Source organism: Phodopus roborovskii, unplaced genomic scaffold (assembly GCF_943737965.1).
Source record: "Phodopus roborovskii unplaced genomic scaffold, PHOROB, whole genome shotgun sequence".
Taxonomy (NCBI): Eukaryota; Metazoa; Chordata; class Mammalia; order Rodentia; family Cricetidae; genus Phodopus; species Phodopus roborovskii.
The window spans coordinates 5,673,405-5,685,792 of NW_026126514.1; the positions used below are offsets into that span (position 1 = coordinate 5,673,405).

At 43.6% G+C, this 12,388-nt stretch overlaps 1 pseudogene; it reads left to right on the forward strand.

Annotated features, from left to right (window-relative positions):
* Positions 1-6,099: 6,099 nt before the first annotated feature.
* Positions 6,100-6,523, forward strand: LOC127230760 (40S ribosomal protein S25-like; annotated as a pseudogene).
* Positions 6,524-12,388: the final 5,865 nt, after the last annotated feature.

The following is a 12,388-nucleotide window of genomic DNA, read 5'->3' on the forward strand; positions in this document are numbered from 1 at the left end:
GCTGGCCTTGAACTCACAGAGATCCGCTTGCCTCTGCCTCCCGAGTGCCGCCCAGCTGGTTTTCATTCTTGTTGGGAATTGAAGCCAGCATGCTGCCATGTGCTCTGCTGAGCTGCACCTTGGTCTATGTTCAGGAAGTATTTGTTGTGTGGGGATTTGGCTTTTATTTTTTGAGACAGGATCTTACTGTTTACGTTGACTGGCATGGAATTCACTGCGGCCCAGGCTGGCCTCGAATGGAGCTTAACCAGCCTCTGCCTTCTGAGTGCTGGAGCTAAAAGTGTGCACCATCATACCCTGCTCCGAGTGTTCTTACCTATCTGCCTTCAGGAGACAGGACTAGAAAAGGAGGATCTGTTTTGTGTTTCCTTAAGATTGAATACTGATTGAGATGACGTCATTAGCAAATGTTAAGGGGAAACTACATAGTTTTAAGATTTATTTTTACTTGTATATATGTGTACCTTTGTGACTTCATACATATCATGTGTGCACTTGCCCTTGGAGCTTTCAAATCTGGAACTGGAATTTCAGGTAGCTGTAAGCCACTTGATCTGGGTTCCAGGAACCTATCCCAGTCCTTTGTAAGAGCAATCTTCTTGAGGTATTTTAACTTCTGAGCCATCATTCCTGCTCCTTTTGGTATATGTTCGATACGTTTTGAGACAGGGTTTCTCTGTAGCCCTGGCTGTCCTGGAACTTTGTAGACCAGGCTGGCCTCGAACTCAGGCTTGAGCCACTACACCCAACTAAGTATATTTTTTTTAATGCGTGGAATAAAAATGTAAAATTGTTAAAGTAGTTCCCTAGTGACCTAAGTCATTGATTGTTTGGATAGTATTCAATACATTTTGTCTCCTGTGCACTGAGCAAAACTTGCTGTTACCCTGAGTGATCAGAGTGTACTGGATGAATCAAATACCAATTCCTGAAGTCAGAGTTGCCCATCCATAGCCACTAGGCCCATATAGGAAGTGATCATGCTGCCACTGGAAGCAGGAAACTTCACCAACCACATCCTCAAGGCTGAGTCAGGAGTAGGAAAGAGCAGGGAGGCAGAGTTGTTTCAGCTCAGTGGCTACTGCTCTGGGACTGCCCTTCTGAGTCTGCTGGGTTCTCAGGAGGGTGGGGTCTGGAAGGTCGGCCTCCCTGGATAGACAACATCCACAGATCCTGGACTGATTGACTTATCACTCTGGGACTGCAGAGGAGAAACTAGCCAATTTTTCTCTGAGAAGACTGGACATAGAGAACTAAAATCAATTTGATGGAAAAATCTAGGTGAATGGGGATTAACTACTGAATAGTTTTAAAATATTAGAATGGTTATGTTGAGCTTAAAAAGAAACAAAATACCAATGGAAGTATACAAATTGTGAGAGAAGAATTTTTGGAGCAATTTTTATTAAAATAATGAAAATGAATTAACCCTTGAAAGCTATTTTTAAACTTTGTACTGCATTAGTTGTATTGATGGGTGAGTGTGTGTGAGAGAGTGAGTTTAGAGGTTATAGGACAACTTTCAAGAGTTGGTTCTTTCCCCTTTGGGTCCTGGGGATTGAATTCCAATTGTCAGGCTTGGTGACAAGCCATTCACCACCTCACAGAGGGCATTTTGTTGATCAAATACAAAGTCAAGTGTGGATGTTGTTTGTGCCTGTAAACTCAAGATGGTAGATGACTAAAATAGGAAGGTCAGCCTGGGCTACTTAGCAAGTTACAGAGCAGCCTGAGCTGTAGTGAGGCCATCCTATATTTGCACACACATACAATATATAAAATCAGAACTGTCCCTGCAGCTGCTGAATGCACCTGTGTGTGTGTGTGTGTGTGTGCACTCAGTATAATATAATAATATTTATTGACAGTATGCCCATACATTCATGAATGTAGCATTTGGGTAGCTGTCTGGCTTGCCCTAACACCATTTTTCACAACATCATACCCCTTAGGTTACCAGTGAGCCACAAATCAGGCACTTATTTTCCTCACTGGCTTCCCCAAATCTAAGATTCAAATTTGTGCCACAATCAAATTATTACTCAAACGATTCTTAAAGGATCAGAAATGCTAAGCTAAGTATGTTCGAATGGTTCTGTGCGGTTCCAAAATACAAGAAAGTCTCAAATTAACAGCTGTGGACAGAAGTTTCTGTCCTGCCCAGTCCCACAGCCTTTAAGTCCCAAATAAACATACAGGCCAATATTAATTATAAACTGCTTGGCTTCTTATTGGCTAGCTCTCTCTTAATTATTAACCCATCTCTATTAATCTATGTAATCTCCATGTAGTCTTGCCAGAGAATGCCCAGTGTCCTACCTTCCTGGTAGCTACATAGTGACTGTCTCGGTGACTCTTGTGTTCCTCTTCCCAGAATTCTCCTAGTCTAGTAGCCATGCCTATACTTACTGCCTGGCTATATCCTGTCTGTCCATTGGCCAAAACAGCTTTATTCATCAACCAATAAGGAAAACATTCACAGCATACAGAAGGGTATCCCCATCAGCTAACATAAGCTCTCTTATTCCCACAGCACAAATCTATTGCTTCTGTTTTCTTTTGCATCTAGAAAATGTAGCTACTATATTAGGAAATGAAGTTAAATTATATCAGGAAGAATGCAGAACTATAATTTGCTATTTAGACTGTTTATTTAAAAAGTCAAAAAACCCTAGCACTGGAAAGAGCTGTGTGGACAAGGACACTTGTCACCAACCTGACTCTTGACAACCTGTCCAATCCCTAGGTTGCAGGTAGTAGGGGTAGAGAACAGAACTGACTTCCAGAAGTAGTCCTCTGGCCACGTGTACACACAAAATAAATAAAAATAAAACTTAAAAATAGCCCAGTAAGTATTGCCTTTACAATATTCTTTAAACTCTTAAATTTACTGTATGTATGAAAATGACATAATGAAACCCATTACTTTATTTGCTAACTTAATTTTTTCTTTTTAAAGTGAAATGTTAAGCCAGGTCTGGTGGAATTCATGAGCAATCCCAGCATTTAGAAGAGGAAATCAGTAGAATCAAGTGCTTAAGGCCAGCCTGGAACACTTGAGAACTTTTTCCACAGGAAACTTTGCTAACCTAGTCAAAAACCACCCACCCTAAAACTTAAATAGTAAGAAAATTCTAAAGAAATGTACTAACCCCATTTCCCCCCACAGACTCAAGCATGCCAGAGTGTGGTAGAGGTTCCAGCAGGGGGGCTGGTGGGAAAATTGCTCGTAACAAAATGGCGCCCAATGTGGGGCTCAAAGGCACAACCCTGGGATTAAGAGTCTCATGCTCCACCTACTGAGCTAGCAGTTTTCCCTGGCCTGGTCCCACATCCTCGTCAGCCCCAAATAACACACAGAGATGCTGTATTAGATATAAAGCTGTTGGCCTGTTACTAGTGTTTCTTATTGGCTAGCTCTATCGATCTAAATGTTTCCATGTGGTCTTATCTTACCAGAGAGAGGGTCTGGACCTCTTCTCTCATGTCCTACATCTTGAATCCTCTCCTACATCTCCCAGAATCCTCCTTGTCTTCTAGTCCAGCCTATTTTGCCTTCCTATTTGTCAACAGTGCTTTATTCATTAACCAATAAGACATCTGCCATCAGAAGGTCATGCTTTTTTGGAAACTCGGACAAAGAGAGGAGGTCAGCTAGTTGCTACTCAACTTCTCTGATCTAACAGGTTCCCATCCCAGCCTTTTTGGCTCCTGAGTCTTCAAGTCTTCCTAATAAGTAGAGTTTTAATTAAAAGCTATAATTGACAGCAGTGACATAGCCAGTGCCTGCACGAACAGAGTTCCAGTGGGTGGGTGGGCTGCTACCAGAGAAGCAGGCCAGTAATTTTGGAGCCGCATTTGCTGGCTAAAACAGCAGCAGATTAAAGCTCAGCCTTTGTGCTGACAGAAAACAAAACAAAACAAACAAGCAAACAGCATACCACAAGGATACTTACGAATCCCTGTCTGTTACAGCGTTGTTCACAAGGACCAAGAAGTGGAGTCATTATAGATACCCGTTACAGGTGAATGGAGAAGGGAAATCTGGTCTGCATGCCCTGTAGAATTTTATTCAGCAGGGAATGAAATGTCATCTGCAAGGAGATGGAAGTGGAGATGAGATCATCATGTTATTTTAATAAGCCAAACTCAGAACGATGAACGTGACATGTTTTCTCTCATATAAGAAATCCAGGTTTTCAAAAAGAAAAATCTATGTTTTTTTGGCACCAGATGTGTAAAGTGAGGACATGACTGCTCCAAGATAGTTGAAAGGAATGTTGTAGGATATCATTTTAAAGTGTGCTGCTTTTGTTTATGCTGTAGAACACTTGTTTAACGATGTAAAGACGTGTTGCTTTTGTTTTATGCTGCATTTGTTTAACTCTGAGGCTGTGATTCTTTGCCTGTGTTAAACACCTGATGGTCTAATAAAGAGCTGAACAGCCAATAGCAAGGCATAGGCAAGGGTAGGTAGGGCCGGCAGGAAGAGAGAATAAGTAGGAGAAATCTGGAAGAAGTAATAAAACAAGGAAAGGAGGAGGTCGGGGCCACCCACTCAGTCAGCCAGCCAGCCAGCCACAGGGTAAGAGTGAAAGTAAAATGTACAGAAATAAGAAAAGAAAAAGCCCAGAGGCAAAAGATAGTTGGGATAATGTAAGTTAAGAAAAGCTGGCAAGAAACAAGCCAAGCTAAGGCTGATGTCAGAAGAGCCTGCTGTGCAAACTCAACACAACCTGGAAGTTCAGGGAAATATGCCTATTGAAGCTGACATGTAAACTCCCAGCCTCCTGTGGGCATTTCTGGGATGGACTAGAGACATCCGTAGATTCCAAAACTATGCAAAATAACAGTGCATGTATTGAGTTCCTGGGAGAGAACCACAGCTTTCATAAGATATTTGAAGAAATCGACTTCTCAAGAAACAGAATGCTCACTGGTTATTTCTGGGGAAGTTGAAACTGCCTGCCATTTAAAATGCTTTTCTGCAGCATTTCATGTTTTATTTTGTTATACTTCGTATTGTTTGTTTGAGACCAGGCTAGCCTTAAACTGGGGAGACCCTTCTGTCTCTACCTCCCAAGTCATGAAAATACAGGCATGCACACTACATCAACTGCATTTTAAAATTACATGTGCTTATTTTGTGGGGGTGGGGAAGAAGCCTGTGCCACATTGTGCATGTGGTAACTGAAGGACAACTTGCAGGGATCAGTAGTTCTCTCCTAGCACTGGGGCTCAGGGGATGCACTCGGGCTGTCACCCCACTAAGCCATCTTTTCAGTCCCCACCTCACATTTTAAGTAAGGACCATGTTCAAAGAGATTGAGGATGCCTTAGCTCTGTAGGTGAAATAAAATCATGAACCATACTGGCCGTGGTGGCACACGCTTTTAATCCTTGCTCTCAAGGGCGGAGGCAAACAGACCTCTGTGAGTTTGAGACAAACCTGACCAACACTGAAAGTTCCAGACCATCAAGAGTCACATGGTAATACCCTGAGTAAAAAAGACAGAAATTGTGATACAATGAGATACTTTATTGCCTCTAGGCTTCCTCAGCATCTCTCTAGTGAGGGGCTGGAGAGATGCTCATCGGTTAAGAGCACTTGTTACTTTTGCAGAAGACTCAGGTTTGATTGCTCGCACCTCACATAGATGTGTAACTCCAGTTCCAGGGGATCAGGTGTTTCCCCAGGCACCAGACACACATATGGTACATATACACACATGCAGCCAAATCACTCATACATGTAGAATAAAATGCACAAATAAATTTTAAAGAGGAATTTTAGATGACATTGGAAAAATGCTTTTGACTAAGGGAAGAAGCAGTGTTTTATTGTTACCAAATCTATGACGTAAGCAGCACACAGGGAAGAGAACTGCTGGGACCAGTCCATGCTTACAGGGGAGCTTTAGGATAAAGATTGATGTGCAAAAGGTAAATCGCTTTCTGGTATTTTGGCAATAAAAAAAAATTTACTTGAAATTTGAAATAAATACCACTCCCCATAACACTACAAAAACAAAGAAAGAGCCTTTTTTCCCGATATCTTAGGGAGGCTGCAGTGGTTGTTGCCACTCTCCGAGATTCATCATGCCGTCTGAGGATGACAAGAAGAAGAAAGATGCTGGAAAGTCGGCCAAGAAAGACAAAGACCCAGTAAAAAAAAGTCTGGTGGCAAGGCCAAAAAGAAGAAGTGCTCCAAAGGCAAGGTTCGGGACAAGCTCAATAATCTAGTTCTGTTTGACAAAGCTCATTCGACAAACTCTGCAAGGAAGTACCCAATTATAAGCTTATTAGTCTGGCTGTGGTCTCTGAGAGACTGAAGATTCGAGGTTCCTTGGCCAGAGCAGCCCTTCAGGAGCTAAAGGACTTATCAAGCTGGTTTCAAAGCACAGAGCCCAAGTAATTTACACCAGAAACACAAAGGGTGGAGATGCCCCAGCTGCTGGTGAAGATACATAAACAGGTTCAATCAGCTGTACATTTGGAAAAATAAAACTTTATTAAATCAAAAGACAGCAACAACAACAAAGAAAGAAGGAGCTAAAGAGAAAGGAAGAAAGGAAAGAAAGGGAGAAAGGAAGGAAGGGCAGAAATACTTGGATCTATGTGGAGAAAATATCACTACCAATGAAATAAACCCAATACCTAAGCAAATCACTCCCCAATGTTCTCAGATTCAAAGACTCGTTGCTGTCAGTATGTCAGTTCTTTCCAACTTCATTTATAGATTCAACGGAATCCTAATAAAACCCAGTAAGTCATTAGGGGATAGCGACAAATGGATTCAAAAGTCTTTATGGAAACCAGAGGAGTCCTAACAGACAATACAGTACTAAAGAACGGGAAAGCAGAAAGACTCACCACAGCCTCTGACTTCAAGACTGGGTGGGATCAGTGCCGAGAGAGAGCCTGGCGTCTCAAAGGTGCCACTGGCTCCTTCCCCAGCATTGTATCAACTTTGTTAGAACCAATTGAGACAGCGTGGTGTTGACATGAGAATGACTAGGTCCACCAGAAGCAGCCAGCAATAGACCCACAAACAAACCAGAACCCACCCCCACCCCCGCAAAACAAACAAACAAACACCATAAAGCATGTCTTTAGCTGAAGTTACATTGCCTTCAGGGGCTGGAGAGATGGCTCAGCAGTTAAGAGCACTGACTCTTCCTGAGGACCCGTTTGGTTCCCAGGACCCACACGGCAGCTCTCAAACATCTGTAATCCAGTTCCAGGGAACCCAACACTGTTTTCTGGCTTCCATGGCCACTGCATGCTCATGATGAAAACACTTATAAAATGGAAAGAAAATAAACTTTTTGTTTTTAAAATGACATCACTTTCCCTCCTCCCTTTCCTCCCTCCAGTCCCCCCCCCCCGTACCCTCCACCAAACCCCTGCCACACTCCCCACTGTCAAGTTGACAGCCTCTTTTTTCTCTTATTGTTGTTACATGCATATGTGTACACACAGTGTACATAAATACATAAAAACGATGGTAGGCTGTAGTTCTTTGCTAGGGATGAAAAAAGGGGCTGCACATTGACAACGCCATTGATACCTACCGTTGTTCCCACCTTGTTTATCCAGCCATTTCTAGGATAGACTGGTTTATGGCAGACTTCCGGTATTCTGGGGCCTACCATCTTCCTGCCCTACCTCAGAAATGTCTCCTGGGTCATGCAGGCAGGAACTGTGATGTAGGTGTGTCCAGTAGAGCTGGGGGCCTCACAAACCTGCTGATCTCTGCATTGTGTCCAGTTGGGGTTGTCTGTGGCGGTCTCCATTTGCTGCAATGAGAGGCGTCTTTGATGAGGAGTGTGGTAGCTACACTTATCCAGAAAAAGTGACACCCGAAGACTCAGCTTAGCTTTGGGGGGAGAGGAGCAGCAAATAATGTCGCAAAACTTGGCAAGGTCCACATGCAAAAATACAATCTAGACACAAACCTTACACTTTTCACAAAATTAACTTAAAATGTACATGGCCTGAGGAGGCCAGAAGACATGGGATCCCGTGGAAATGGAGTTATAGACAATGTGGGTGCTGGGTACTGAAATGGTCCCCTGCAAGAGCAGCAAGTGCTCTTAAATGTTAAGCCATCTCCAATTTATTTTTATTTATCTGCCTGTGTTTGTGTGGGAAACGTGTACATAAGTGCAGCACCTTCAGAGGCCAGCAGAGGGCACCAGGTACTCTGGACTGGAGCTGCAGCCTCTACGATCAGGCCCAGTGCAGGTGCTGAGAACCGAATCGGAGCCTCCGGAAGAACAGCAAGCACTTTGAGCATGGGGCGGTCTCTCCAGCCACTTTACCCCCTTTTGTGAGACAGGGTCTCACTGTACATCCACAGTTGGCCTAGGACACCCCATGTAGACCAGGCTGGCCTCAAATGTGCTCCAACCCTTCTCTCTGCCTCCTGAGTGCTGAACTTACACCGTGTCAGGCTCATTTCCTGTGTTAACTTTTTAAATTAAAAATGTTACTGATTAATTAATTAATTAATTAATTACATTGTGTGTGGGGCTGTGTGTGAGCACAAATGTCAAGGTCAGAAGACAACTTGTAAGAGTTAGTTCTTTCCCTGTCTGGGTCCAAGGGATTGAACTGGGGTCATCAAGCTTGGTGGCAGGCACCCTTATCCTCTGAGCCTTCCTTTTTGTGTTTGTTGTTGTTGTTGTTGTTAGCAGATATACATTGTATAAAACCAGAGGTTTCATTATTATATTTTTACATATGTGTATAGTATACTTTGATTATATCCAACACATACATTTTTACTTGTTGAGTTTTTTTTGAGACAGTCTCACCATCTAGACCAGGCTGGCCTTGAACTTTCATCCTCCTGCTTCTGAATCCTGTGTGCTCTCATTACTGGTGTATGCCGCCACATTCAGCTGGCCATGTGTGTGTTTGTTCATTTTTCAACCCTATACCAAAAGCACAATTCATGATAAGAGCAAAAAATGGCCTGTGGGGCCATGTTTATGCCAGAACTCTTAGTACAATATGGTCAGGTTTTCTGTAGATATAAAATTATTTTTTTAAGTATTAATTTTAAAAGTGCATGACAGGGAAAAAACTCTCATAACAACTCCAGGTTATTCATAATAGTTATGAATACTATATATGTACATATATTTGTTTGTTTGTTTTGTTTTTGAGATAGTGTCTTGTGCTCCCAAATGCTAAAATTAGAGGCTGGTAGCATTACTTTCAGTTTATATAATGTTCAGAGTCAAATGGTCCTGAGTCTTTACAGAGCTTCAGGGATGGACCCAACTGGAGTGGTGAGGGAATAAAGAAAGATAAACACACACACATGGACACACACACATGGACACACACACACACACACACACACACGGACACACACGGACACACATGGACACTGACACACACATACACAGACATGGACACACACGGACACACGGACACACATGGACACTGACAGACACACAGACATGGACAGACAGACACACACACATGGACACTGACATACACACACACAGACATGGACACACACACACACACACACGGACACTGACATACACACACAGAGGCATGGACAGACAGACACACACACACATACACACACAGAAAGAGAGAGAGGGAGGGAAGGAGGCTGGGATTGGCACAACTGGGCTGCTCAGTAGTTGTGCCCCTCTTCTGTAATTTTTCTCTGAGCCTTATGTGGGGGGCACTGTGTTGCAGATGTATCAGTTGGGGTCCAGCCCCACAGCCACCTGTTTTCTGTTTTCTGCTATTTTGACTAGTTGTGGGTCTCTAATAGTTTCCATCCGTTGTAAAAGAACCTTCAATGAGGGCAGCTACATGTATCTCTGGGTCCAAGGATAGTTATTTAGAATATAGTTAGAATTACACTGGTACAGGAAAGTGACAGTAGTAGGTTCTCCTCTAGGGCCTGTGACCTCACCAGCCATGGGCCGTTAGCTAGGTTTATAGTGAAAGGCACAAATCCTCTATTGTTAGGTGGGCCTTAATTCCAAGTTGGTTATCCCCAAGCTAAGAGTGTTACTTTTGGGGTTGGAGAGATGGCTTAGTGATTAAGAACAATGGCTGATCTTCCAGGGGACCTGGGTTTGATTCCCAGCACCCACATGGCCCCTTATAACCATTTATAACTCCAGTTCCAGGGGATCTGAAGTTCTCCTCCAGCCTCTGTGCACACACACGGTGCACAGACAAAAATGCAGGCAAAACACACACACACACACACACACACACAAATAAATAAATATTTTTTATTTTTAAATACCACTACTGCAGTACTGTGGATAGCTTTCCATCCACTCATGATAGTTCACGAGCTTTACGGTTGGGTAGGTACTGATTGCTCTTCTTCTAGCAGTTTGCATAGCACTTTCCAATCTATGAAAGCCAGTCTTGGAGGGGAGGCTTCCAGGCCAGATGCAGCCTGATCCCTCCTCCTCCTGTATCTAAATCTAAGTGTATGGTGTTTTTTGTTTGTTTGTTTTGATCTCTCTCTCTCTCTCCCCCAGTTGTTTGGGACAGAATTTCTCTCTGTAACAGCCCTGGCTGTCCTGGAACTCACTCTGTAGACCAGGCTACAGAGTTTCCAACTCATAGAAATCCACCTGCCTCTGCCTCTGCCTCGGCTCTGCCTCCCGGTGCTGGGATTAAGGGTGTGTGCCACTGTAATGAGATATCCACCCCAAACAGGCGTGGTCAGTGCGGGGATATCTCACTACAAGCTACCACTGCCCAGCTGTGTACAGTGTTTTAGGCAATGGGGACTTACTTTCAAATTCTGGGAAGTGACGAGGGCAACAACACATAATACACATAAACAAATAAATCTTAAAGAAGAACTATGCTAAGGGACCAGCAGGATGGCTCAGTGGACAAAGGTGCTTGCTGCCTAGCATCAAATGAAAAGAAAGCACAAATGTTTCCTTTTCATGAGCAAATAAGCCAAAAATTCCCCCAATAAAATACCGGAAGTTGGGGTGTGGGTTACGCTTACCCATTTTTTCAATGTTCCTGCATCCTACAAATAGCACAGCCTAGAGAGCATTTTTACCATGCTGTCTGTAATTCCTCAGCTCCTGCATGACTCTGCCCTGAGCTAGGTGGCCCCATACTGTGCACATTCATGAGGTGTTTTCACAGTTCCAGGGACATCCATTTCCCACTATACAAAGCACACGTACCAACAGGAAGAACAGAACGTACGTGTCCTGGTGCCTCGGTTTCCTCTACCTAATGCTCAACTAGAACCTTGTCTTCCTATCTGTAGGTCAAGGTGACATCACCACTACACAACAGTGTTCGGTTCTGTCTCAGAAACAGTGCCTGGGTGACAGAAAGCATCTGCTCATTGGCTTCTTTACATAAGGAAGGCAAGAAGAAAAAGCTCCCCGGGCTGGGTTTGAATGTGCTGTGGGACCACTTTACCCTGTTGTATCTTAGGGGGCTAATCGGTGAAAACTTTCAACTGGTGAGCTCAGTTTAAATCCAGGAGTTCTTTGAGTTTCATACATGACATCTAGGGGATCTTTTTAATTATTATTAATATTTTTAGAGATTTCTTTATTTGTATTTTATGGGTATGCGTGTTTTGGCTGTGCCCTATACGTGTGCAGTACCCAAGGAGGCCAGAAGAGGTCATCAGATCTTTTGGAACTGGAATTGCAGATGGTTGTGAGTCACCATGCGGGTGCTGGAACCAAATATGGGTTTCCTGCAAGAACGATAATGGCTCATAACTGCTAAGCCATCTCTCCTGCCCTCTGGGGTAATAGTTTTCAAAGTGTATAAGCCAGGTCCCCACCTGCTGGCCCATAAGACCAATGGTTCCCTGGACACAGCCGCTCTGGGTTTGTGCCTTTTCAGAGCACTCCTGAGCGGAGTCTGTTTGATGATTAGGAAGCAGCATCTGCAGGAGACATGGTCACGTATGAGCAAGTAACTGGGGACTCACCCCACTTCAGTCCCCTTTGGCCAGTGTGCAGCCTGCAGTGTACTGAGGTCAGGTTTCTGGAAAGTGACTTTGTGCATTAGGTTCATGTTGACTGTGTCTCTGCTAACCACATCCTTGACTCCAATAAAACATGCAAATATCTGCCAATAATGAGCCTGGCTTAGAGCACAGTAACTTCATCTTGGGGCTCTCCATTCAAGGGTTTTAGACATGTCCAACTTGTCTATTTATAGTCCCTTCTCTGTGAGAGGCCTTTCCCAGGCCCAAAGGGTTGCAGAGGAGAGCAAGGAGAAATCTGGTTTAGAGGAAGGTTATGGGTAGCTGTCTCAGGTGGGGAATGATGCTGCTTGGGTTTAGTGAAGCTACTGATATTCCTTTTGAGTAGTTGCCATAAGAAAACTGAGTGGGTTAGGA